General features: G+C 42.6%; 1 protein-coding gene across 2 annotated transcripts in view; it reads right to left on the bottom strand.

Annotated features, from left to right (window-relative positions):
* The window catches only part of CXXC4 (CXXC finger protein 4), a 111,990-nt gene that overhangs the window by 37,176 nt on the left and 48,691 nt on the right, over positions 1-26,123 (bottom strand). For both annotated transcript variants that reach the window (XR_011337342.1, XR_011337341.1), the window contains exons 2-3: positions 6,243-6,331; positions 2,861-2,932 (exon numbers count right to left, since the gene is read on the bottom strand). The gene's annotated coding sequence lies outside the window, so the exon portion shown is untranslated. The remainder of the gene's footprint in view (positions 1-2,860; positions 2,933-6,242; positions 6,332-26,123) is intronic.

Here is a 26,123-nt window from a genome sequence, read left to right as displayed (position 1 = left end):
AAAAACAGACATTCAGGAAAGTGTTTTGGTTTTTCACTCTCCATGCAACAAGTGCCTCATCTAATAATTAGAAGCCACAAAGTGGCTATCACTGGAAAGACAAAGAGGAGCAAGCAGTTATCTTTTGAGCAAGGCAGGGGGGAACATCCATTTAATTTTGAACAGCTACAGTGCAATTTTCAAAACATCTACCTCCATGTAATATAATACACTTGAAACACAAAATTCTTGCTCATTAATAGTAAATTATGGCACATACATCCGGCTGTTCTTGAGAACACAGTTTTAGGGGCCTTTAACAAGCACATAATACATCCTCTGTTTGTGGGGGATGTGGTCAGACACAGTGATACTAAAAAGCATATTTTTCCTCATATTTTGCATACTTTTCAATAACTTTGTTTTGTTTAGGAAAAATGATTAATTTCTAGTACTTTTCCACTAATGTCACAATTTTTTAAAAACTTTTCATGTGGATCTGCCAAGAAACGTCTTAGTTTAGAACTAATAACTTTTCATTTTTTGATTCATGCTTTTCTCTCAATAGGTGTTTGAGCTGACACAGATTTTTCTTGCTAATAGTTTGTTTAAGGAACTTGGCTCCCTTTGCTTACCAAATCACCACTTGTGATATTTATGAATTTCTTCGTGACAGCAAAATATTTTTCCCAAAGCCAATGTACCTCTAAATTCACATACCCAGCCCTTTAACTTTCCTAAGCAGGTGATGATCTTTGCTGAAGACAAATGGTAATTTGGCTATTCCCTGAAGCACCAATGAATTTTTAGAGCTCAGCTGCACAGATGTGAGTCAAGCCTGCCTTTACAAAATATAGTGGAAGGAAGGGAGTTGCAGGACAAGCAAGGAAGCGTCCCAGGAGGGCAGCCCAGATAGATGAATCCTGGAGATCCTGGCTGCAAAGTACTAAAGTACTTTTGGCAGCACAGCGAAGCCCTTTCAGCCTTATACCAATAAAACTGAAACCCTCGGGAATACCTGGCATAGGAAAAGTGTCTGAAGTTATAAAAGAAAACTGTTGGCTGAGGTGATACGAGATCTAAAATCATTCTTCAGAGGTCTACTAATGAATGCATCAGTGCCTTGTATAAGAAAACATCTACAGCAAGCAGCAGCACACTTTTCAGGCGAGGGATCCCAGGGCAGCTGAGAGCATGGAACTGTGTGTGGCCGCAGCTCAAGAGGGCTTTTCAGCTTTTCTGCTTGAAATTCTGCTCCATTTTTTTTTTTTTTTCTCTTAAGCTACTTTATTCAGTGCCAACTCCTGAGAAGAAAACTGTGGGAGAAAAGCTCTCAAGTAAAGAGTAAAATGCCTATAGTTTTAGCTTAAATAGCTAGGCCAGCAGTCTACAAAGCCAACAAAGGCCCAGGTTGCGCTTTCCAGGACACTCAAACCGCCACGGGCAGAGTTTTCTCATTTCATTCAGGAACTATGTTTTGGCTTGTACACTTCCTCTGTTTATCTGCATCCAAGTGTGGGATTCTCTAGTGACGCTTAAGGGGATGGGTCCCCTTTCTGACAGGCAACAGGAAGGAGAGAATGAAACTCCCAAAGTCATTTCTGTCTGCCAAACTGAGAAGGATAGCCTTTCTGATCCCTATGGCAAAACCTAAAAGTATCCTCCGCCCTGCCTCTTCAGCCCCTTGCAAAGTGCCTGGGACTGCTGGACTCCGACATCAGTTAGTGGGTGTTTTCCTCATTTGCAGGATCTTGGAAATGGCCGATAACTAGGAAGAGATTTCCAGAACAGGCTGGCACCCTTGACAACAGCATGAGGAGAGCGGGTAACTGGCTCATATGCTTACATATTTATGTAAAGAAAAGCAACAGAAGCCTACCTCAGAAGAGGAAAACTATCTTAAGAGAAAGAGTTGTAGAGTCTCAGGAAGCAAAGGGGTGTCTCATCTCATCATTTTATTGCCACTGTATTATGCAACATTCTTCAAAGGAAAAAAAAAAGACAAAGCAGAAAGAAACTTTTAAAAAGATAATAGTTTTAATAAAAATTTTAGACCTCCCTCCTTTAAACCATCCCACTGTTTGCCTTAGGTAGACCCATAGATAACTAAATATCACAGGTTAGTCTTGCTAAATTATCTAGGAGGTGAACTCTCCATTTGCACCACATCTTCAGTAACATGATTTATGTTGCTTAAATGGCGCCCACCTCTGCTGTACTTGAGTTTCATGATTTTAAGGCTTGAGCAACTATAATTAAATAGGATTTTTGGAGCAAGCATAGCACTGTGCAGTGTAATGTGACATTCAGAATACATCAGTGTCACTTTACACAGGCATTCTGATTATTTTCACTTGTATGCTTCAGCCCTGTCATTTATCCTCAGTGAAGATCATCTGCCTCAAACCATGGTGTCTCACCTATTTCGTGCAGTTTTCCCCATTTCTATGAAGCTCTGTCATTTTAATAATATGCTTTATATATTTAATTCTTAAGAAAAAGACCTACTTTTCTTTGCACACTAATGATTTTACTAGCCTATTGCCTAATGCAAAGAGTCCTAAAATAGGGCTGCTAATCAACATGAATGTGAGACACAAAAAAGATTTTTATGTTTTTGTTAAATAGGATGCCAGCAGGAACAGAGACTGCTCTTTGATTCAGCGATGAGTGAACGTTGCACCAAGGAAATTTACATTTTTCCAGTGGTATGAAAAAACCACAAAACTATTCTTCTAAGTTCAGATTTAGGCCCCCCGAATACATGCTGATTTCCTGAAGTTTGAGCACTTCGAAGCTCCTATTGATGTGAATGAATATCTTGGCAATTTAGAAAAAGATGCCATCCAACATGAAAGGTAAAAGTAGGGCAGGCGACTACCTGTAAACATTCTTCTTGGAGCATCTTCTTCTCTGAAGCACATTAACCCATCTTGTTCTTCCCTTTCACTTACTGCAAATAAAATCAAATTTTCATCAGTTTCTGTTGTATTTGTTTCATTTGGAAACTTTCTGTAAATATATTAGAAAACGTGTACAAGGCTCCATATTGAGACAGAAGCAAGTGTCTCTGTGCTGATGCTTACCATGCCGAACTATTATCTAGGCTTCCCACTGGCTGATGATGCAGGAGAAAGGTGAGCTTTGACTTCAGAGGAGGCAGAGAAAGATAATTTGTTCTGTGCATCACATCTCAGGCAGAAAGGAGACTGCAGGTCTCATCTAACTCAGACCTACAAGGCTACTTACAAGGACTGTGGTGGTTTGGGCAGTGCCATGAGGCACTCAGGGTCCCACAAGGCTGGAAGTCACCTGGAGGTGATGGCTCGCTTCCTTGCTGTGAAGCAGTATAAAGGGCTACTACCATGTTTCCATCAGCATATTGCACTACTCAAATGGACGTGGAGGACTGTCTTCTGTTAGGGCTACAGGGAGATATATGCACGTATCTTCAGAACCATTTAATATATCTAAATATATATTATATATATACGTATGCATATATATGTGGGTCCTGAAACACCAGCTTAAAACCATAACCTGTTGACTAGGAAATCACAAGGTGTAGGTTTCTTCACTGGCCAGTTTGGTAGCATGTACGGTACTGGTATTTCTGATTTTTTCTAAAAATTCTTCTGGTCTAGACCGAAAACACTACATGGTCTACCAATGCCTAAGAACCATCCCTTAGGCATTCCAATGACTACGTGCCTGAAAAACATTGTCATTGTGTTTACTGAGTATTTGTGTAATACCAACCCCAAGTTCCATATTTTCTACAAAATTAATAAGGCTATCTCTGGATGAGGGGTTAGTAACCTGAAGATGGAAAACCAAACATCCTACAACTACAGCTTTTGGTATCCTGTAATTAAAGTAGGTTACTGTTTCCTGTCAGCAGAGGCCCTACCTAATTCCTGGATGCTTTCATCCTGCTGCTAGCAGAGTGATTCCTCAGGGTCTTTTATACTGAAAATAGGTCTTCTGCTCATGTGCAGCCTATAACAAATAGAGCTTTCTCCAGCACCTTGTGAACTACATTACTGTTATCCAATCTATTACGGTCCAACCAGTCCATTTGAAAATATCTTTCCTCTACCCAGAGGATGGGGAGTAGGTAGCTACTCTTTGCATTGTAACAATTAATAAGGGCCTGAGCCAATAGCACCGATAGTGTCCCAGCCTTGAATTAAGAGAAATGGCTGTCCACTTTTTTCCTCCATAAAGGAGGCACTTAAACAATTTCTGGTACATTTTTCCTTCTGGTTTTTGGTACAAAAAAGTAGGGTTCTCATTTTCCAATTAGAAACTACTGTACAGCAGGTAGTGCATTTACAGACAGTAAAAGCAAGCACATCAATTAACATTTGCAAGCCAAGTATGCACATGCAGAAACAACAAATTATTCTTAAAATTAAGGGCCAAAAGTGAAGCCCCCTTTCTGACACTGTGTGACACTAGAAATGCAAAGATACTCCTAATTCATACAGAGTTCTCCTTTGATGACTCCAGTTTCTTCACTAATGAGAAGCTCAGCCTCCTTACCAGTGGGGTGTAGTTTGTGGAAACGATCTGCTCAGGTGCTCAGGAACATGTCATCTTGATAGTAATACATGGATACTTCATTCAAGGGGCACCTCCAAATCCTGTGTGGGTACCAGCTGTTCTCCTACTCCCCTTTTGTTAATTTATTACACAAGGGCATCCGCACACGGCAGATGAAAATCATGGAAACAAGGCTCATTAGGATTCTGTGTCCTTTGAGTAGCATGTAAAAAAATATTGTGTGAAATGTCATAAAAGTAGATTTTGAAGTTTTGACAGATGTGAGAAAAGGAGAGATGTTTGCCATTTGTCTTAATGACACTTTAGTATGTTTGGAGAATCAATGGAGGAAAAAAAAAAACCACCTTGCAACAATTCTGGGAGGATGTGAGCCATTTCCAAAAGCAGCACTGGGGCTGAGAGCTGCCCACAGGATATCAGCAGGCATGGTGCTTTATATGGGTGCAAAAAGGGAACAGCAAGTAGGGTAAACTAATTGAAAATCATAGCTGTTCATGACTTGTGCTTCACTTTTGGGTAAGAGCTGGCTAGCGTATCCCTACCCACAATAATACAGCCCTTAGGACTCCTTGAATGCAGCCAGCAGTGCAAACAGAAATACGCAAATATTATAGGAGCATAAGATAAACCATTTATGTGTAATCACTAACCCAGCTGAGACAATTACTGTCAGATATATCTGAACAAAACGTTCTTCTGGTAAAATCCAGTTCTACAGCAGTCAGACATTAAGTTGCCATTGACTTGAAATTGTCCAATGGGGTCTTTGAGTTGTGTTCATTGGCTTCATAGGAGAAAAAAAGACAAGTCATGGACAATTTCTTTTGACTCCTGAGCCTCAAAATTGTCTCTCCCAGGTCCATGATGATGTGGCTTCAGCAGCTATGTCTTTTGTGCCCTTCAGTCTCTAAATGCTCATTTCTCTCTACTATGGGGAAGGATGTTGCTGGCAAGAATAGTTCTTCACAATTTTGGCTAAACCTGTTTGAGCATAGAAATTGTGTTTCCCAAAAATAGGCTTTCATTTCCAGCAAATATGACTCATCTCCCCTCCAATAAATAATCTTACTCTTTATAGCTTCAAGGCAAAACTGCTTGGTAAGTAGGAAAACCCGCTAGGTTCAACATGGCACAAGTCACTATGGGCTAGGCCAGCTACAGCACAATGAGCCACCACGCATGTAACAGCTTCTGCAAAACACATCTTTCCTTACAGACCTGTAGGAAAACTAATCTAGAATAAGTGTTTGGTTAATAACTGATATCTATTACCACTTGGGTGCCAACAGTAATACAAGATTCAGTGGTCATTTGCGGCAACAATGCCTCCCTCCAATCTTTCAAAATAATCTGAATTTGAAAAAAAAATCATTGTGTCATAGCATTACAGCAAGGGACATGTGATTATTGTTAGTGTTTACACCAATGGTAAGAAGTCCAAGTGGAAAAGGATATGGTTTCAAATATGACAAGCTCACCTGATCTTGTCCACTATCCAAGGAACAGCGTGGCACTTTGGAAGAGCAGTAGAGGAGGAGGTCCAGGTGATCTGGAACTTTTTTTTTTCCACATGCAGAAAGTTTTAGGCAATATCATTTTCATGATTCAGTATGTATGAACTCAAAATTTCTGGTGATAAACAATGCAATAGCACAATAGCACATTAATTTGAGTTAGAAATGAGAAATGTGCAATACCTTATCATCAGGAACTAGTTCTGGTTGAACAACTCACAGCGGAGAATCAATTTGTTGAATTTAGTCCTTTTGCCTCCCTGTGAATTGTCCTGAAACAGATCACAATTTCCACGAATATGTCCACTGCTCAAAATTATCTGACAAGCAATGCAAACGTGTTCCAGACTGAACTGCTCATAAGCTCCTCTCTGTGATTCCTACTTAGAGTGTTTGCTATTAAAAATTGAGCTGTTTTTTCATTGGGCTCATAGCTCACAATTGTCAGTTCTCCAATGGACCAAGCACAGCTTTCTGAAGTACAGATATTTAGAACAGGCATTAATTGCTAGGTTGTTCTCCTTTGTCCTTCATTTGCTTCCATCTGCTCGATTTTATAGACTATAAACTCCAGAGGCAGAATTTCACAGTCTCTCTCAACAAAGTGCCATCTTCGGTCAGGGCCACTGGGCCAGCCTGGGATATTGGCTAGTGATATGACTCTAAGGAGAAAAAAAGAACCCACAAAACAACTACCTCTTTTGTGCTTTTGTTTTGCTACAAAGCCAACACCAGGTAGAGATGATGTGAAGTCAATATAATTAATGCTACTTCTTTTGAGATCTGTGGATGAAATATCTCTGTTTTCAAGTTAATGGTCTGAGATCCGGAGCAAAGTAAGGCAGAAAATGTTTACTGTCACATTTGCTGGATGATTTGAAATGGCCAACGAACCAGCAGTGTGGCTCTCACCATGACAGTCTCTGCAGTGGCTGCAGTGTAATAGATGGATCTATCCAAACTAGGTAGCTCCAATGCTGACAGCAACTCAGCCACACAAGAACATCTGAAAAGGCTGTAAGACCCACTGGTAAATCAGCAAAAATATGGTATATGTCCCACCACCAGCCTCCAGTTACTGCTGTAATCAAGGCAACTGCACGGGTACAAATTAGCCAGCCAAGATGCCAGATCTGGTAGCACAGGGGTGACTGCAATATCAAGCTCTTTTCCTGTGGGAATCTGGGAGAAACAGAGAAAGAAACAGGCACAGGCACTTCCTCAGCTTCCCCTGGCTGCTCCCGCCATTCAAGGGAGCTCATTCATGCCATGAACCGCATATCTGCCCAGATTCTTTTACACTGCAGCTACTGAGCATAAGAATAAGTGTTGATGGGAACTAGCTTGAATAATGCTCTCCAACAATATCATTTGGATCATCTGTGGACACAGGAAAAATTTCTATGCTGCCTTACACGGGTTGTGTTTTTATTTGCAGCTCTGTAAGCTTTGGATTATTATATTGAAAGGAAGGTGGCTGTATATAAAGCCAGCTCTGCAAAGCACAGAACAGGCTCTCATTTCAGGAGAGATATGGCTAAAATGCAGCCACCACAGAAACAATCTGGGAATCCATCACACATGCATAAACTTCTCTTCCAGTAAATGTTACTAATTTTCTCACGGATCCCCCACTGCTATCTTCAACTGAGGTAAATAAAAGAGAGCTAAAATATCCAGATTTTTTTTTCTTGCCTCCTCAACACTTAAATCTATTTTATTAATTTATCATGTGCAGATTAGCTATTGTTATGCATGTCCCTGCACGGCCGATAAGCAAATCCAGGCCTCTGTGAGAAGTGAGTCCTTTTCATTTCAAGAAGTCGTCTGTCTGTTAATCCATTTGACAGTGTGCAGTATTTAGCTGTTGTTTTTGCTTTTCACAGGTTTCCCCTGTTTTACAGAGAAAAATATGTTATAGGGAAGCATATTTATTCACAGCCTTTCGCAGCAGAAGAAAGGCTACATTCTCAAAAATAGCGTGAATGGGAAGGCTTTTCCACCGCATTAAGGTGAGCGATACTGACTTCTGTCCTTCTGCAGGTGCAGTGATGTGAAAAACAGAAAACCTGTACCACCTGACCCCATGGGTCTGCTTTACATCTGGATAACCAAATGCAAATAAGACTCATTTGGAAATGAAATTGTGTGCCATTTCGGAGGAAAAAAAAAAAACAATGCTTTTTTTTTAAACATTGGTTATTGCTCCTACTTTGTTTTTTTTTCCAAATAAATTCTTCAGTAAGAGCATGGGAAACAGAAAATGGCCACGCTAAGGACCAGCATCTCCTTGTTCCTTGATGAGGTGCACAGGATGGGGGAACACAAAGCAGGATGCAGGGCAAAGGCATCCCCCCAGGAAGGGAAAGAGCATAATTATGCTGCTGGCACCAGCTGGGTGTCCAGTACTCCACAAAGGGGTTCAGGCCTGCTGCAGGTGATGGAAAAGGGATTTTTGGGTGGGCACTGAGTACCACTTTGGGAAAACCCAGCAGTCCCCACTGACTTTATGTCCATCTCTGAAAAGCTGAGCTGAGACCTGCGTAGCATGGGCACATTGGTACCATCCTCCTTTGCAGCAACCTGATTCCCACAGAGCTCAGTTAAGTCCCCTTTCACCGAGTTATGGATGGAGAAAATCGCAGCTGCTCCAGCACTTGGTGTACACCACAGTTTAATCAGACTCTGCCTCCAAATATTAATGGCATAAATAGACTTATGGACTACAAAGTACTTTGAGAGCTCATCCAGACCATTTCCTTGATTCAAACCTGGGTTAGTAACAGCATATCATCCCTGCCAAAACTAGATTTAATCTGCTTTTCAAGAGCCTCGGTAATGGAGATTTGACAGCCTCTGAACGCTGCTGCCTCACCATCATTACCATTACACAGTCACTCCTTGACGCCTAACTCAATTCTTCCTCTCAGACACCGAAGACCACTGCTCCTCTCCTTGCCACCAGAGGTGGAGGAGATTATTCCCAGTTCCCTTGCCATGGCCTTTCATCTTTGCAAAGACCAGTTTCACACATCCTCTTAGTCCTCACCTCTCCAGGTTAAAACCAAAATCAGTCCTTTCTCCGTGGCACATTTCTTTCTCCCTCACTCCATACATACAAGTATGTGAAAGAAACAAGATCAGTACTGTTACAGAGGAGAAGGCTTGTGCCAGTGAAACTGCCCAAGAGAAAGTCTAATGTGCTATTTGGCATTTACACAGAAAGTTGTGCAACTATTTACCAAGCACTCAGTAATCAGGGTTTTTAACCATGGCAACCTCTGTGTTGTGCAGCCCACATTCATAGACAGCTGTTTCAGATAAACAGGCAACAGTCCTGAAATAGCATCTCACCACTGCCTTAATTATTAGCCCATTGATCTTGTACCATGTGTAAATAGGAACCTTAGAGAGCACTTTCAGAGGAAACAAACATGAATCTTAATCAGCCCAGATAAAAAAGGCACCATACACATATCAGGCTAGGAAAGGTATTGCAAGAATTGCTTTCTTGCTGTAAAAGAGTATCCCAGTTATCTAGAAAAAAATATATATCAACCTAAATGCACAAAAAAGCCAAAATGTGACTGACGTGACAGAGAATGCCAAGTGACACCTGCTGTTACAACTTGCTTTTGTTATTATATGTGTTGCACGTAGTTACCAACATTGATGATAATTAAGGATTGCCTACCCCTGGGTTGGCAGCATGTCTCAGGGGAGCCATCAGAGCATGGAGCAGTTTTAAGGATGGTTTCTGAGCTCGTGCTAGCTTTTGGTTAAATATCCAAGCCAGTGCAGCATTATTTTCTGTGTGGTGGCTCATGATTAGCCTATGCAGTACTGCTGATGAGATAACTCACTAGGTGGTTTGCTAATCATGAAGCCCTTCCTCAGTATCGTCATGCAGTAACTTAACAGGAGTTGCATGAATAAGATGAGATAGAAGGTTGTTTTCCCAAAAGATGATAGTGAGTGAGAAAATAGTAAGCAAGTACAGCAGGACTTGTGCTTCTTGCTGGACAGTCTCAGCTGCTGACAGCAGGCTGCTCTCAGACAAAAATGCAGTTGCTGAAACTGGCAGGCAGATTTTCACAAATGATATCATAAACTATATTTTTGTTGACATTGAGACACTCAAAATTCATCAAAAGAAGAAACCTAAGAATAATGTTTTTTAAAACATTTAAAAGCTTTATTTTTTTCATACTTAACAAAACTTGCAGTAGAAATATACATGTAGTCGATAGGCGCACTTTACTAATTTGAATTAAATGTAAACTACTCAATACACTCTTGCAACATGCCAAATGGCCTTCATGAAAAATGAAGTAGATACTACCATAAAAATGATGGGAAAGTGGGATTTCACTTTGAAACTGGAGAGCAGAGAAAAGCATGTCTTTCTCCATAGCTCAGCGTGAATGTCATGAGAAGTCATGAAAGCAAAATAGGTGTAATCCCCTCAGTTCTCTAGCCCCCATCATGGCTGGGGGTGTTTATCAGCCACCAAGTCAAATGAGAAGACGAATATACATAATACGTCCTACAGAAGAAATACATCAAGGCAGACTAGACCATCAGAGGCTGGAACCAACACTCAGCAGTGGCCAGTGTGTTCACTTCAGTTTGAGGGGTGCGAGGGACCTGGCTTCTGTCCTAAATGAAAGGTGATGCTGCCGCCTAGGATTACAGTCCTGGGACAAGAGGGAGGGCTGCATTGTTCCTTCCGGCTTCCTCACTGCAATCCTAACTTCCCCAGCTGCTTTAGCCACTAGCAGAAATTGTGATGGCCTTGCAAAGAGGTGGTACCCACCTTCGACTCGGAGCTGAAGCAGCACTCAAAGAACTAGCCACCAAATTATTCATTATAAAAAAGTGTATTTGGTTGCTGCCTCTCCTTTGGGGTTGGCTTTCTTTTCTTTATGCATGCATGCCTGCATGCAGTCCACCTTCAGTGTCTCCTGTTGCAGTAGTTTGTTTAAATCTACTCCTGCAGAAAGACAAGGCAAAGACAGCTCACAGCCAATTGCTATTTGACATACCTTTCGCTTCACCTCAATATGTATTCCATACTTAACTCTTCATACAGCAAATCCCCTCCTGACTGCCTTGACAAGAAAAGCAAGAAAAGCAGCACTGTTAAGTTTCTGAGTAGATTATGCAGATAACAATGAAATAACCCCCCCCCCCCAACTCTCACTTTCTAGGTGCAGAAAGGTCCGGTGTGTGGAAGTTGAGCGCTGAGCTATAATATGAACTGAGCAAAGTGCCCCAAAGGAAGGGAGCGTCTGCAGGGCAGACACAGGCAGCGCAAGAGCAGGGGGAAGGGAGCAAAGCAGGCACGCAGAGCTGTGCATTTATATCTCACCTCTGGTGGAAGAATTCAGTTTTTTATGGTTGGCAGACCACACTTCGCTTTATTTAGACCTAGTGAGAGAAAATTGCAGGCAAATATTACCCATGAAAGAGGTTCAAGTCAGCCTTTGCCTACTGCAAGCAGGTATGCCCCGACATAAATGCAGAAGGAAATCTGGCTCCTTATGGACAAATGCAGATAACAATGAAATATCACAAGTGGCAAATTGTTGCACAAATGCAGAATCCATTTAACCCTTTCCACCTCTACACCTATAGAAGCCTTTACAAGATCTTTTACTTTCCTTAGACCTCTCCACTGGCACATGCATGTGTAGGGTATTTGGCCTTATGTGAAAAAAGTAGATAACCAGAGAGCAGTAGCTCCAGCCCAAGGTGCTTCCTCAGTTATAGCCTACTGGGAGCAGAGTCCTTGGGGCTGTATAGCCTCATAGCCCATCTGGGAAGCATTTTCTTAGTAGTATACGTGAAATGCAGATGACAAGTCTGAATTGCATCACAGCCAGCTTTGATAATTTGGTCTCTTACAGTCCCAGTGGCAGGTAAGTTATCTGTGCCTTCACACAATCACCCTTTCTACTGCTAATTTTTAAGGTTTCATGATAGTTTTATCACCTGCTTAAATCTTCTCTGCTCCATGTATGTTCCCCATATACTTACTTCTTAAAAGAGTTACTTTAAAAATTCAGCATAGTAATTCCCTTTGAACAGCGAGACTACATGGATTTATGCCTCAGAGTTTGAACAGCAGCTGCTGCAGAAAATAGCCTATTCATTGGTCTTCCAAGGAAAGCCGATCAGATTACTCAATACAAATAATTTATCTGACAACTTTCTCTTTGCAGATCATCTACACGCAGGCCACTTTTCTCGGTGCAAAATAGTTGGTTGAGTTTGGGGTTTTTTTTGCATGAAAATGTGTTAAAAGTTTTGCTGTTTGTCTCAGTGGTTGCTAGGAGCATTCATTATTTGTGGGTCAGTATTTGTGCTGAGAGATTGGCACATGCTATTGTGCCACACTATGCTGAGATGACCTACACTGAAATAGGCCTGAATAAAATGGCTGAGGCTTTGTCTTTCCTCTGTAGGTAGCATAACTTGAGGTGGATATGGAGAAGCTTGCCCAGGGAATGTGAAGATATTGCAAACCTGTTTCTCCACACCACAACCATGGGACAAGGGAGGGGTGTTTCTCCACACCATGGGACAAGGGAGGGGAGACCACTTGACATTATAAATGTATCTCAAATTTAAACCTGCCTGGATTCTTTCCCTGAGCTGAGACAGGAAAACATATCTATAAAATCTGGTATCTGTTGGCTGTTTAGCAAGTATACATTCCATTTTCTCTTGTCATGCTGACACAAATTATTTGTTCTTGTGTCTGGACTGCTATTTGCAAAGGGTGTAGTGATTACCCTTAGCCTTTCTTATTTGATTAACTGTCTAAAAGCCATAGTTCTTTGGCAATGGATGGGAAGTTTCTTATTGAGAGCCTGTAAATAACAGAAATACACTTTTTCTGTGCATGGTTGGGATCCACCAATCTCATCCATTTCCTGTCAAGCTATGAAGCCCACTGGTGAGGGCCCAAGAGGTCCCCTGCCAAAACCTGGGGCCAGGGACTCCCCTTCCATGCAGGCCAGGGCTTGGCAGGTGGGTCAGCAGTGGTTTAGCATGTTCACCCACTGCCAAAGACAGGCTCAGCCCCAGGGTGGCAGCTCTGTCGCCTCTCAGCACATTGACACAAAGAGACATGAGCATCCACAGGACAACGTGTCAATTAATTTGTGCCATAGCAGCACCCAAGAGCCTCAGACACAGATCCATTCCTCAACGGTGAGCTCAGAGGGGGATCCCTGGGCCAGCAGATGTCTCAGTCCCGCATGAGACTCCTGCTTATGACCCTTGGTTGGCTTTGAAAGAAAAAAAATCCCTCCAAGTGATGCAGCCTGTGTGTCTGCCTGTGGCGCAATGATTGATGACACAGCTGCTTCTGCAGCCCCTGTCGGAGATCGCTAATTTAATTAATGGCTTTCTGCGTGTGTGTAACCTAACTCCTGCAGCACCTCCACAGCCCGAGGGAGCATAGGGACTGTGGGGCGGCTGCTCCCGGCACGTGTAGGGAAATCAGAAGGTGGGAAGACAGATGTGCATACACAAGGGCCAGATGCGATCAGGCACCTCGCAGTTTTGCATTAACCTTCGCGTGGGCAGGGGCACACGGAGGCTGAGCCTCCCTCACCGAGCAAACAGTGGCAGCCTCCCAAGCTGTTGTGCATCTGCTGCCTGTCTGCCACGTCCTCAGGAAAGCTGCAAGAAAGTCGGCACTACCTGACATCTTGCTCAGTTTTCTGCTTGCAACGCACAAGTGGAAACGTCTGGACCTGGGAGCAGGGAGGGGTTTGGCAGGTGGAGAAGGAGGCATTTGTTTTCCCCTTGATTGGCAGCAAAGGGAGATCTGAAAGGGTGATGTAAAAAAAGAGTGAAAAAGAAAAGCTATCCTAAGCTTTCCTGAAATCTGGAGAACTCTGAGGAATGTGTCAAAAGTATTTCCCAACTGCAAAATATTGCAAGACAGCTTTTCTCTTCTACCACACTGCCTTTAATCCTTGTCAGAAGCCAGGGGTGTGGGGCCAGACCACAAACAAGAAACTAACTTAGAGAAAAGCTGGATAATACAACCACTCTCCCCGCAAAAATCTATCAATGTTTAGAGACTCATTCTGCACTGAGACCTCCGACACTTAACTCAGTCGTGCCTAAAGAGAAAGAGTATTCCCAAAATATCAGATAGATTAGAAGCAGTTTTGGAGAATCACTGCCTTGGAAGAGGAAGTTGAGGGAGTTGCCTGCAGGTCCCAGCTTACTGAAATTGAAGGTTTTCTCCTGTCTTCCCCACCACTGATGAAGGCTCTGGAGTAACCCCTGAGCTCAGTAATATCTCCACTCCTTGACAAAATAACAAAGCTCAGCCTTCAGGAGAAAAGCTGCTCTTTTCCCAGTGAGGAGTTCTCAATCCAAGAAAGAGCCTACAACAGAGACACTAGTATGTTTTTTTGTTTGCTGTTGAAAAGGAAAAGAACAAGGACAAAGGAAAACACCTCGCTCAGCTCCTAAAATGGTCCCCAGCTGAATGGGTTTGGGATAAAGGATAAGCATTTTATTTTCTTCAGCATGCCCTGCAGCATTTGTCCATCATTTTCTTTGAGGTGAGTCAGTCTGGTTCAACTCCAATATTTTCTGGTAAAAATATTCCTCTATCTTGTTTTCCTGGAATATTTCACTATGGCACTGCAGTCAGGCATTTCTGATGAGTATTCGCTTCTGGTCACCAGCCTCGTCAACTTTGGACCAGGTTTTTAAAATAGTAAGCTTCTATTCCTTTTTCCTTCCCCCCCCCCCCCCCCCCCCGCCTTTCCTTGCTATTTCCTTTCATTACCAAGGTAAAGCTAGAGAGAGTGAGACACAGAAATTCTCCTTTGTTTTGGACTTTCAGTTGGACCAAAGACTTATGCTTCAGAAAAGCTATGCTGCTCTCCCAAAGGCCATCCTTCACTTCTGTTATGCCTCGTTGCCTTGCCTCCCTACATGAGAGAAAACTCCCAACAATATCGTCTCCCTCCAGCTCTAAGAAAACAGGTAATGATGCATGGATGTGCAATGAAATTTCAGAAATGTGCACTGACTTTTTAGAAATATGCCAACTGTCAAATAAAAAATAAAACAGAAAATCAAACCTAGTCAATATTTACACTGTGAAGTCCTCAATAGCACCAGCTCTGAACTGCAGTCTCTGTTACGGCATAGCAACTTGCTCAACATTTTTTGTTTAAAATTTCCCCCCAAAATGTGACCTGGTGCTTCACCCGAAAGATGGTTTGCTTAGAATTGCTGGTCTATCACCAGCCTGCTTCTGCTCCACTGCTGGCAGCCTTTGAATGTGTCATGTGTAAGGTTTTTATAGGCTTTCCTCACTGAAAAGCCTTATTAAAAGATAACTTTGGTTGTATAATGACTTGGCCGCATGTACAGAGATATCCATCATGAAGGACTCTGTATTTTGTGCTTACATGAAGACAAAGTGATGGCAATACCTTCTGAACTAGGCACAAGAGCCAAGCTGTAGATGTAGATACATAGACAAGCCAATAACTGTGTGTAAAGTCTCTGTGTTGAGTCACATTGGTTTCCTTTTTCCTGCAGATATATGTATTTATGGCCATACCATATGCTGCATACCCAAAGATTTACTATCCAGTGGACATGCAAATGGAGATAGCTGTATACCATATGTTTTGGGCATATATACACAAATATATATGTAAGCACATGAATGAAAATATATAAATTTGCTTTTCCTTAAGACTCCTTTTTTAACAAGTAATTGTAGAAAGTGAATATGTGTGTGAGTGTATAAACCCACAAGTGTGTTTGTGTATTCCTGCTTGCACATGTGCCAGTGTGTACACATGGATGTCAGAGCAGGGTAGCAAACAATGTTCAAGTACACATTATATATGTTATAGCATGCACAGGTGTGCTTGCACCTGGCTACAAATGCTGAGCCATGCACAGCCCCGGTGGCTACTGTTGCAGGCCCACACGTGGTGGGCCTTCCTATCATCTGTTTTACAGCTTATTTTAACCGCTTAATCAAAATGCACTCCTCTACTTTTCACTGAAGGTAGCTCAAATCGCATTTGGACAAAGCAAGTTTGAAATGTATTTTATTGATAAGGGAAAAATGTAATGCTTATCAGTGCCTTAGAGAAACCCCATAGAAATAGGTTTAAAAATAATCACATGCATGTCACACATTTTCTGGTTTCTTTCATAAGGCTTTTCAAACTAGAGCTATTTATATTAACTAGGGTTAGCGTTTCCACTGGATTGCAGGTTACACCTTCAGCTCTGTGCAGGGGGCTGGCTCTCCTGTGGCTACAAAGCACTGGTGTGCCCAGCCATCCACCCATTTCACTCACATGGGCATCCTACCTCTGCAAACCCCACCTTCCCAGGGTCCCCATGCCACTACTGGATGCGTGGCTCAGCCAGACAAGGAGCATGATGGTGCTCCATAGCCCCGTCATTGAAGATGACAGCACTGTCAGGGGACACTGCCGCAGTGGCCAATGAGTGTTGTCCCCAAGCGCTTGTGCCAGAGCCCAGAGGATGCAGCAGCAGCACAACCCACTGCTGTCCCTCTGACACGGAGGATGGCATCAAGTGTGGCACTGCGCTGTCTGAGAGACAGACTCTGATCTCGCTAACTTGATGCACAATCCACACTATCTTATCAACACTTGGGTTTTTTTCCCCCAGACTCAGTACAAAATAAATCAGGAGTCCTGGCCTCCTACCTTTCAGATTTGTGTTTTCCTTCCTCCTCCACACTCGATGACAATTCTCTTCTTTGCAATGTTCGGTTGGTATTTGTGAAAATTACATCACAGGGGATAAAAGCCCAACTTCTCCTCACGTGTAACACACTCACACTGGCAAAGAACTGGGCTGAAGGGCTCAGAGGGAGGCGTACGCAATACAAAGGGAAAGAGAGCCTGTGAATTTTCTTTATTAAAAGATAAGAGAAGCAAGTGTGTTATGTCTTCACTGAAGCTGCAGGAGAATTGTTTTCATATGAAATATTTGAAAAGTTTGCTACGTGGCTTTCAATAGGTCTTTCAGAAAAAAAAATGAGTATTATTTACTTTGTTCTAGAAATATTTTAAGAATTTATAAGTAATCCCTGCTTTATAGGCATAGTGCACTTACTCCTTTTACATATGCTATAAAAGCAAAAATATTTTATATGTCTTATTCAAATCTATAAAATATCATTACAGAAAATTGTTACTTTTATTACTCAAGCTGAACTTTTATGAATAGCTACTCCATTAGATTTATACACAGACTTTTTAGAGTTAGAAATGACACTGTAAAGCAGAGGAATAGCTGGGATATTTATTTTAAAGGCTACATTGCAAATAATTTTCTGATAACAATTCTTTTTCTGCTCAGCTTATTACATTATTGCTCCTTGACTTTTTTTCCTCAAACAAATTGCAAGGTGTAAATCCAGCACTTCCAGTGACAGGTGTCAGAGGAACTGAATAGTCCTTGCAGAGCCTCCAGAGTTTCTTACTGTGGTTGCCCCCACTCCTGGCAGACATTTGCCACCTAACAGGGGTTGTCCCGCAGTGGGCTTGAGGGTACAGTCCTGTTTGGTGCAGGATGCACTAATGCAAGCCTTGAGCTTTTTCTAAGGTGAGAAACAGAGCTGTAGCTGTGCAGTGGGTGGCTGGAAACTATTTCAATTTGATTATACATACAAAGGTATATTTATTTCCGTGAGTATGTATTCACAGGCACATGGCCTCCCATACTTTTGTATGTATGTATATAGAGAACATAAAGGCAAGTCAAGTTATCTCCCAAAAACATCAGTAAAATGTCTACACTTGTACCCTGGGACTTCTGGGATTTCCACATCTCCCCCAACTCAAACCACTCTCCACTTTGCTCCACATACTCAACTTTCACGCAAATATAACTTCCAGGTTCAAAAGACAAGATGTCTGCAAAAGTGGGTAGCTTTACATCCTGCAAATGCCGCCTTCTTACCGCAGTGTGAAACTGTGACTGTTCACCTCAGTCCAATGCGCACTGTCACCACCACAGCAGTGTCATGTGTTGCAACAGCCACAGCCCCTTGCATGCTCTGGGGTGAACAGGAACAAGGGCCTACTGGATACCAGGACTACCACAGGAATTTCAACAATCCCACTAACCACAGGCAAATGCTGGATTTAAGGAGGCTAGGAATATGCCTGTCCTTGAAGATGGGTGATAAGCTGATACAGCAAGTTTCCTGAGTAAGGAATGCCCATTTCTTCTCCTGAAGCCTCCGCTGCTGCCAAAGGCAGTGCTCTGGAGTAGATAGAAAGCTGGTGGTGCTTCCATTTCTCTTGGTATATCCCCTCCTTTACTTCCTTTATTTCTGCATTCAGGATCTAAGAATTTAAAGATGCCTAGGAACACAAACAAAAAGGCTAGAAACAGTGTTTCACCCAGGTCTCAAATATGGTAATGTTTTACCTGGCAGGTGCTGGTGACCACTGTCTTGTCCACACTTGCCCTGGGCACGTCTAGGGTACTTGAGCTGCACAGCAGGTACCCACTCTCCCAGCAGCCAGAACCAGCCCAAACACTTGTCACAATTCACTCTAAAATGCTGACAAATGGAGAGCAGTGGTACTAAACACCTGGAAAAATGCAAGAAGATTTCTTGCTGTGTTCAGTCTTTGAAAGAAGAAAACATTTGTGTTGTGGTTTTGAGGTAATGACAGAAAACTTTTCCCACTGGGATAAAAAAAATAAATAATTAAAACTATTGTGGCCTATAACACTCATATCCTACAGCTTCAAGCATCCTATTCCTCTGCCTGTCACTTTTATATATGTATATATAAAAAGCGTGATAGCCTGCCACTTTCTACATATAAAATTTTTATAGCGGGCACCGGTGGCAATCACTATATTTTAGTGCACGAAAATAATTTCCATGTGGACACCACCTTGATTTTGCCTTCTCATAGTTTCCCAGAACACTGTGTTTAGGGATCAAGACACTGGTGATTATTCTCTACATGAAGGTTAAGAGACAGAGGAGAGTGCTTTCTTCAAAGTAAAATTATTTAAGTTTGTTTTTTCCATACATTTAATGAAAGAGGCTTTTTCCTCCACTACTTATAAGAAGTAGCTGCAGACACCTAATATGGTTGGTTGGGCTGGGTTTTTCTTTGTATTTTGAACCAAAATTCAGTTTGATTTACACAGGTGCAACAAGTTAAACTTGCACATTGAGGATATGCCATGGAGTTTTCATCAACTGTTCTTGAGCAAACGTTTCTAAGAGCACTGTAGCACAATCAAGTAGGAGCTAGAGCAAGAATAAACTACTGCAAACTCAGAAAGCATACAGCAAGGACTTGTAAGGACTCTCAGTCAAGACTGATTGAGTTCTCCTTCATTCTCTTTTTTTTCCATGAGCAGCAACAGGATTAACAGAGATTTTTGTCAAAATATAAGGAGAGGATTCAAGGAGCACCAAAGAAAAGCCACCCACCACTGATGCAGTAGCACTCCACCGTCATCTTCTTGCATGGCTCTGGGCAAATCCTTCAACTGATACCCAAACTTCTTCCAAGAGATTAGGGCAGCTGGTGCCCATCCCATGCTCTTTGAGTGCATCGCTCGGGGAAAGCCTACTCCTGCCAGCTCTGGACAGGTTTATGGGGTATAACGAGTGTAATCACACCAATCTTTCATCCATAGAGAAATGACTAGCAAGAGTTAACTGGTTTTGGTTACTCACTTCAGGTTTCAGCCCATCTATTTTATGCCTTTTACATTCCCCACTGACAGTGCAGAGCACTGCAGCTATTTCTGTAGAAGTCATCTACCTGTAACGTTGCTTTCCATCTAGGGCCTGGACTGAATACTTCCTTCCCATTTGGAGTTTCTTCATTCTCATTACAAATACAGCAAAAACATGGGATGTTCAGAGACCCTCTGTGAGCCAAAGGATTTCCACATCCTTGAAAAAATCAGATTTATTTCTAGGTAGGAAGTGCAGTGGGTATGCTGACATGGAAGATGAGCCTACTGTATTCTCCTGGCCTACTTATTATTGTTTATCTATTAATGAATAAGGCCTCAGGAAGTCACATTTAAACAAAACCAAAATTGATGGCTAGGAGAAATGAAAAAGCAAGTGAATATTCAAACGTACTTAGCATCTACTTCTAATGAGCACATTGATTCTAACACCATTTCCAGTGAAATAGCTTCAATACATGAAATAGGCCATAAATATAGCAAAGATCTAATATTAAATCATAAGCTCCTCATAGCCCAGTCTTTAGACCAAGAGTGAAGCATGTGATTAAGTATTTGGAGGGCCTTCTTTTTTAGCACTCAGCTTGAGGCATTTTGAGTTTTCGCAAGATTCTCATAATTTGGCAGCAAAAGAGGACAGAAATGCCAGCTCCTAAAAGTTTGTAGACACTTCAGAAAAATCCTGGTGTTCAAACAAAACTGCTTGAGAAAGCTGGCCATCCTAGATGGCAGAAGGCAGGAAGCTGGAGGATAAAAAATCCAGCTCAACAGAACATGCAGAAAATAAAGTCAGTGAGTACTGAAATAATTTTAAAAGGTCAGCAGTGTAGGAAGCAGACATTGAAAAGGAGAAAAAAAAAATCTAAATAAGTATAAATCCGTTCAGTCTTGCGTCCCATAAGACATTGAATATTTTCCAGCAGCAGTGTATTAGCTGCTTTGTGCACCTGTGCTCCAAGGAGCATTTCTGCCTGCTCAAAGTGTGGCTGCTGTGGGGCAGCAAATGGCCCCAAGGGAGTATCACCAGCAGCAGCCAGAGGTTTCCAAGAGGCAGCATCTCACTGATTTCTCACTGTGCTGCAAGCTGCTTTTTTGTCCCCTTTTACACTGGGTTGGTGGTTTGGGGTTGGTATTTTTGGTTTGTTTTCTTTGTTTGTTTGTTTTGCTATGTTATATTCTCCCCAGCATTCTTTGGCTCTGATATTAATTCCTTCAGGATTTGAAATCACCAAGATGTGATGACCTCTAGCTTGCACTCTCTGGTCAGGCTGTTTTCATGGTGTGTTGCCAAGGCGATGCCAGGAAAAGCTCAGGGTGGCCCAGAGAGAGGGGTTCCAGCTACTTTGGTGGGGGGGGTGGTGGGTGGGAGGGGGTGATATTGCATTGATTGGATGCAGTAGGGTATTATTTTCATTTTATATACTTAAGGCATCTATTAAGGCACTCTAAGCCATCAAGGCTGGGCTTAAAGCACTTGCTTAAGGCTACACTATTGAATAGACCAGGTAAAAACAAAGACGACGTCTGGAGCTCACCATTCATAGAGGTTCCATGTGGAGACTGGACATACAGCATGTGGAGCAGATGTGTCCACATCAAAATCCACCTTCCCTAGCATCCACATCCCCATGCAGGGGGCAATGCTGGCCAATTTACTCCAGCTTTTGTATGTTTTTCCTTTGTGTCTCCAAGTGCTGATGGATAAATCATTTAAAATCACTGGACAAAATGAATAAATGCTTGACTTTTTTTTTTTTAACCTTTTTGTTCAGCATTTTTGGGCTTCACTTACTAGCTGGAATAGGTAGTTTATCTCTTTTCCTTGCCTTACAACTCTTTACTTGGGTATCAAAAGAAGTGCGGGTGAAATAGTGGAAGATGTGGGGATTTTGAGGAATTGCATAATAAAAGGCGCTGATAATCAAGCTAGAGGGTAAGGCCTGTTCTGAAGTATCTGCTCAGCTGCTTGGTTGAGCCAGGTTTCTCTCACGGGAAAACAGCTCCTCTTTCCTGGCTGGGGCTGGACCCACTTGCGTGAAACATCTGCAGACAGCCCTGGCCCACTCACCTATACTTGCTGGAAAAATCCCCCAGGAATACTGGGAAAAGGATGGATGTTTTCTGTCCTTTCAGGCAAAAATTGAAAGATAAATTTAAAAAAAAAAGAAAAGAAAAAAAAAAAACATAGGAGCAGCTGCACTGAGCAGCTTTCACCGCTCATCTCTATCCACAGGAGGAGCTCTGAGGGTGGTCCCGCATGGAGCAAGGTGTGTAGCATCCATACATGCTTCAGGGGCCCATGGAGGAACCTCTGGGAGAAATCTGGATAGGATTGGGAAAAGGGGTCAGGTAATGAGTCACTATGTGAATTCAGCTATTGCCCAGGAAAAGTGTGGCTGAGAATCTAATCTTCGGTGATACTTTGCAACACTTTAGGGAAATATCCTTTCCCTTGATGAAAACAAGCAGCACCTCTAGACCAGCAGCAGCCTCTCCTGTTGCAAATTTGCACGGATGAGGAGACTGGTTGAGCATGAGCACAGCGGGACCGACCATGGGGAAAGGTGCCTGCATGCCTCCTTGGTGATCAAAGCAGCTGCTGGCAGGTTAATTTTTAACCACAATGTATACTCATGTGCTGGGCATACAGTGCCCTTCCCTGCTGTATTACCGTCTTCAGCAAGCAAACATACCCTGGGCCAAATTCACATCTGGCGAACAGATTTGCACTGAGGTGGAGCAGGACCTGGCTAGAGAAAGGTTGTTTTAAGAGGATGCTGAAGGGGGATACAAGCCTGTTAAAGAGGGAGAGTGGGGCCAGGGGGGGCCAAAAGCTGGGGGAGGAGGGTGCGATAGTGCAATAGCCTTATTGAGGCCATGTCGGCAGGAGAAAGGAACATTAACAGCCACAGAGGAAAATGAAGGCACAGCATTTAAAGCCGCTGTATATTTTTGAGGCAGAGCGAGAGACATCTACTGGTCCACGCATCCCCGCTGCCAGGGCCCCCTCCCACTAATTACAGCAAGGTTTCCTCTCCTTTCAGCTGACAGCCAGGGAGCGTAATTAGAGTCTAATAAAACCCTGGAAAGTCACAAATGCAAAACCGGGCTAAACAATAAACACTGGGGGCCAAGGAGAAGCAGGAGTGCGAGGGCTGGGTAATGCCTTGGCTAAACGGTGTGCGCGCTGGCACTGTCACGCTCCCAGCAGCCCTGAGCACGCCGCCAGCCCGCTGCAGACAGACAGCTCGAATTAATCCCAGGAGGCACGCGTGACAGGCGAGCCAGGCAGACAATTAGAGTGAAGGAGGAAATTGGAAATGGCAAAGGTGTGAACATATGTCAAATTACAACTAAATGATAAATTACAATTCTGTCATTGAAATAAGTGGTAATTAAGAAAGATTTCAGCTAGCCCTCTTGAAGGAAAAAAAAAAAGGAGGAAGAGGAGAAAGCAGAAATTTCTCTTCCTTCCTCCCTCCCCCCTTTTTTAAAGAATAATATAGTTTGGATGTATTGGGTGCATTGTTTCCTTCCATTGCATGCATTGGCGGCTGGTTTATCCTGTCTCTTTCTGACTGTGTTCGTGTACTTAAAATATAATACCTTTCTTGCCACTCCCCCTCCTCCCTTCCCATCCCCCTGCCTGGCAGGGGGATGGTGTCAGAAATGAGCAGGGAGCTGATAGCAACCGATAAAAACCCATACGGAGGGATTAAGGGGAAAAAAAAAACAAAAAACCCCCCGACACCACCGCCCTCGGTCTGTTTAAGCCGCTGCACTCTAATTATTTTAAACAAGCCCAGAGCAGCGCAGCTGACAATTAGGAAACCCTGCTTGCTGGCTCGGGGGATTCATGCGAACCCTCCTCATCATTGCCAGCTCCACGTCCTTCCCATTTCAGCAGCAGCGATGGATACGGGCAGGCGGGGCTGCCTGCCCTCACAGCCTGCTTGGCCCCAATTCAAACCAGTTGGAGAATCAGGGCTTTGGAAGTCAGCAGCTCAGCCTAATTCAGGGGCCACCAGTACCTGGGGCCCCTCCAGCCCCTTGGCACACGCACAGATTTTTTTTTTTGGAAAAGGGATTTCTTCAGCACACGACAGCTATTCAGCAGCCAGCATTATCTGGGGAAAGCCCGTGTCCGTAGTTGGTTGCGCCTCTCCCCACGGAAGGGGAAAGCGCGTCTGGGTAATGATGAACATTTAGCTTCACGGTAACACATTTGTCATGTGAAATTAAGATAATACTGTGTAAACAGCAGCTTTTGGCCAAAGATCTGGAGGTGCTGTGTAAATACAAATGAGGTGGCGAATGTGGGGGTTAATTATCCACTATATACCTAGGTAGACTTTGTACCTCAATATGATATATTTATACATAAAACAGTTACTGCAGACATTTATCTATAGACAATAATTGTTTCAAATCCACTAAAGCCAGTTAAGCATAGAAATCGATACTAAATCTCTACAAGGCAATCGTCCCTCTTTGCGTTTCATTACATCTATTAGGTTTAATTAATCTGCAAATGGAGTGACAAAGATTTTTTAAAAAGCAAGCTAGGCTAATTACAGGTCAAAGGCTTTTTATATGTATCCTTAACATTTCTTATGTCTATTATACATAAAAAGGTAAGAGATGGCCTATAGATACATTTGCCCCTTTATGTTCTGGCTTTGACATGTAAGGTTTTGTGCCAGATCTCTATACCTAAGCAGGAGAGGAGAAGTAATAATATAATTCAAAGAGTTAAATGCATCAGCATGCTTCTGTGACAGTGAGGTTGGCGCTAGTGACCATCATCTGGGAAAAAAATCATTTTGCAGCCACTGTGGCCAGAAAGCGAAGTTCAGATCCTGGAGAGCTTAATTAGGAAGCATGTTAAAAGTGAAAGGGTGAGAGTCATGTTAATTATGTGGGGTTCCTCTTGGAGCAAACCTAGGCAGTAACTGTGCTGTAAGGCTAACATAGCATCATGTTATCCCCTGAATTAATCAACCTGCATTACTCATGTGACACAATTGCTTATACAAAAGCCCCATCCAAATGCAATTGCAAATTGCAGGTGGAAGCTTAGGTTTGATTGTACTTGATTACTGTGATGTAATCGTATGGGTTTGGAGCACCTTCATGCCCCGAATGCTATTTCAAACACCAAATGAGGTGTTATAAGAGCTCTTCAGTCAAAGGTTGTAACTAGACCCTAAGGACAGTTGGGTAGGGAGATGTTCCACCCTTAGAAAGGTCCACGGAATTGAAGCCCTGCTGTTGGTTATCACATGTGAGAGAGCTGTTGGTATGAGGCCCCCACCAGCTTAGTAGATGTGAAGCCCAATAAATTTCTCTGCTTTGCCCTCTTGTTGAGGGTATAAATCTTGTTAAAATCCTAATTGTGGAGTACATACGTGTAACCTCTACAGTTCCTGCCTCAAAATGAATGATGCTGATGCTGATAATAATAATAAGTTTAGCTTGAGTAATCCATCAGTGATGGTAATTACAATCATGGTGAAACTTCTAGCTGTGAAGATGTAGCTGCTACATTCTGAAGCCCTCCAGCCTTCCCACTTCACCCCTCTGGAAAAATCAACATACTCAAGAGACCCTGAATTTCTGGAAATCTCTTTTTCAGGATGATATTTTTTCAGACATTCACCCCCAAACTTGTTTGACCCACCAGCACTTTTTCCTTTAGGAAGCTAACCAGCTACCAGGAGAGGGCACAGACTGCTTTCCCAACAGGAGCTCTCTCTGGGGTTTGAAGGGGTGCAGTCCCCCCTTATAGCTACCTTCTTGTTTGTCCATTGTCTTCAGGCAGCAAGAGGAGACCTTTGAATGTGGAGCTTTTTCTATAGTGGACAACCCCAGAACAACACCTGTATAAGTCCTAGACAGTACAGTTGTGCTCTGTCAAACCTTCTCTAGTCACAAAGACCTCAGTGATTTCTTTTTCCTACATAGAATCATAGAATCACACCCTTGGGTAAGGCAGGGTAAACCCTATTTTTTCCACTTTTCTTTGGACTTGTCCCACAAAACTCCCGCCCTATTTGTATTACTTAATGCTCAAAAAATTTCATAAATCACACTTTTCAGCTGTGGTATTAATCTACCAAGATCTGAAGTGCAATCAATAAGGTTTTACTAAGCAGTCCTTATAAACGATGTATTAGAGTAGTTCACAAAGGAAGTCTGAAACACTTTATCCTTTCCATAATATTAAATGTAAACGAAGCTAGAGAAACCAGTGGTATCGCCAGGGAAATGGCTCATTTAACTGGT

The sequence above is a fragment of the Phaenicophaeus curvirostris genome, chromosome 4, assembly GCF_032191515.1.
Source record: "Phaenicophaeus curvirostris isolate KB17595 chromosome 4, BPBGC_Pcur_1.0, whole genome shotgun sequence".
Classification (NCBI taxonomy): domain Eukaryota; kingdom Metazoa; phylum Chordata; class Aves; order Cuculiformes; family Cuculidae; genus Phaenicophaeus; species Phaenicophaeus curvirostris.
The sequence above is the reverse complement of the archived record's forward strand: the minus strand, read 5'-3'. Positions and strand labels throughout refer to the sequence as shown.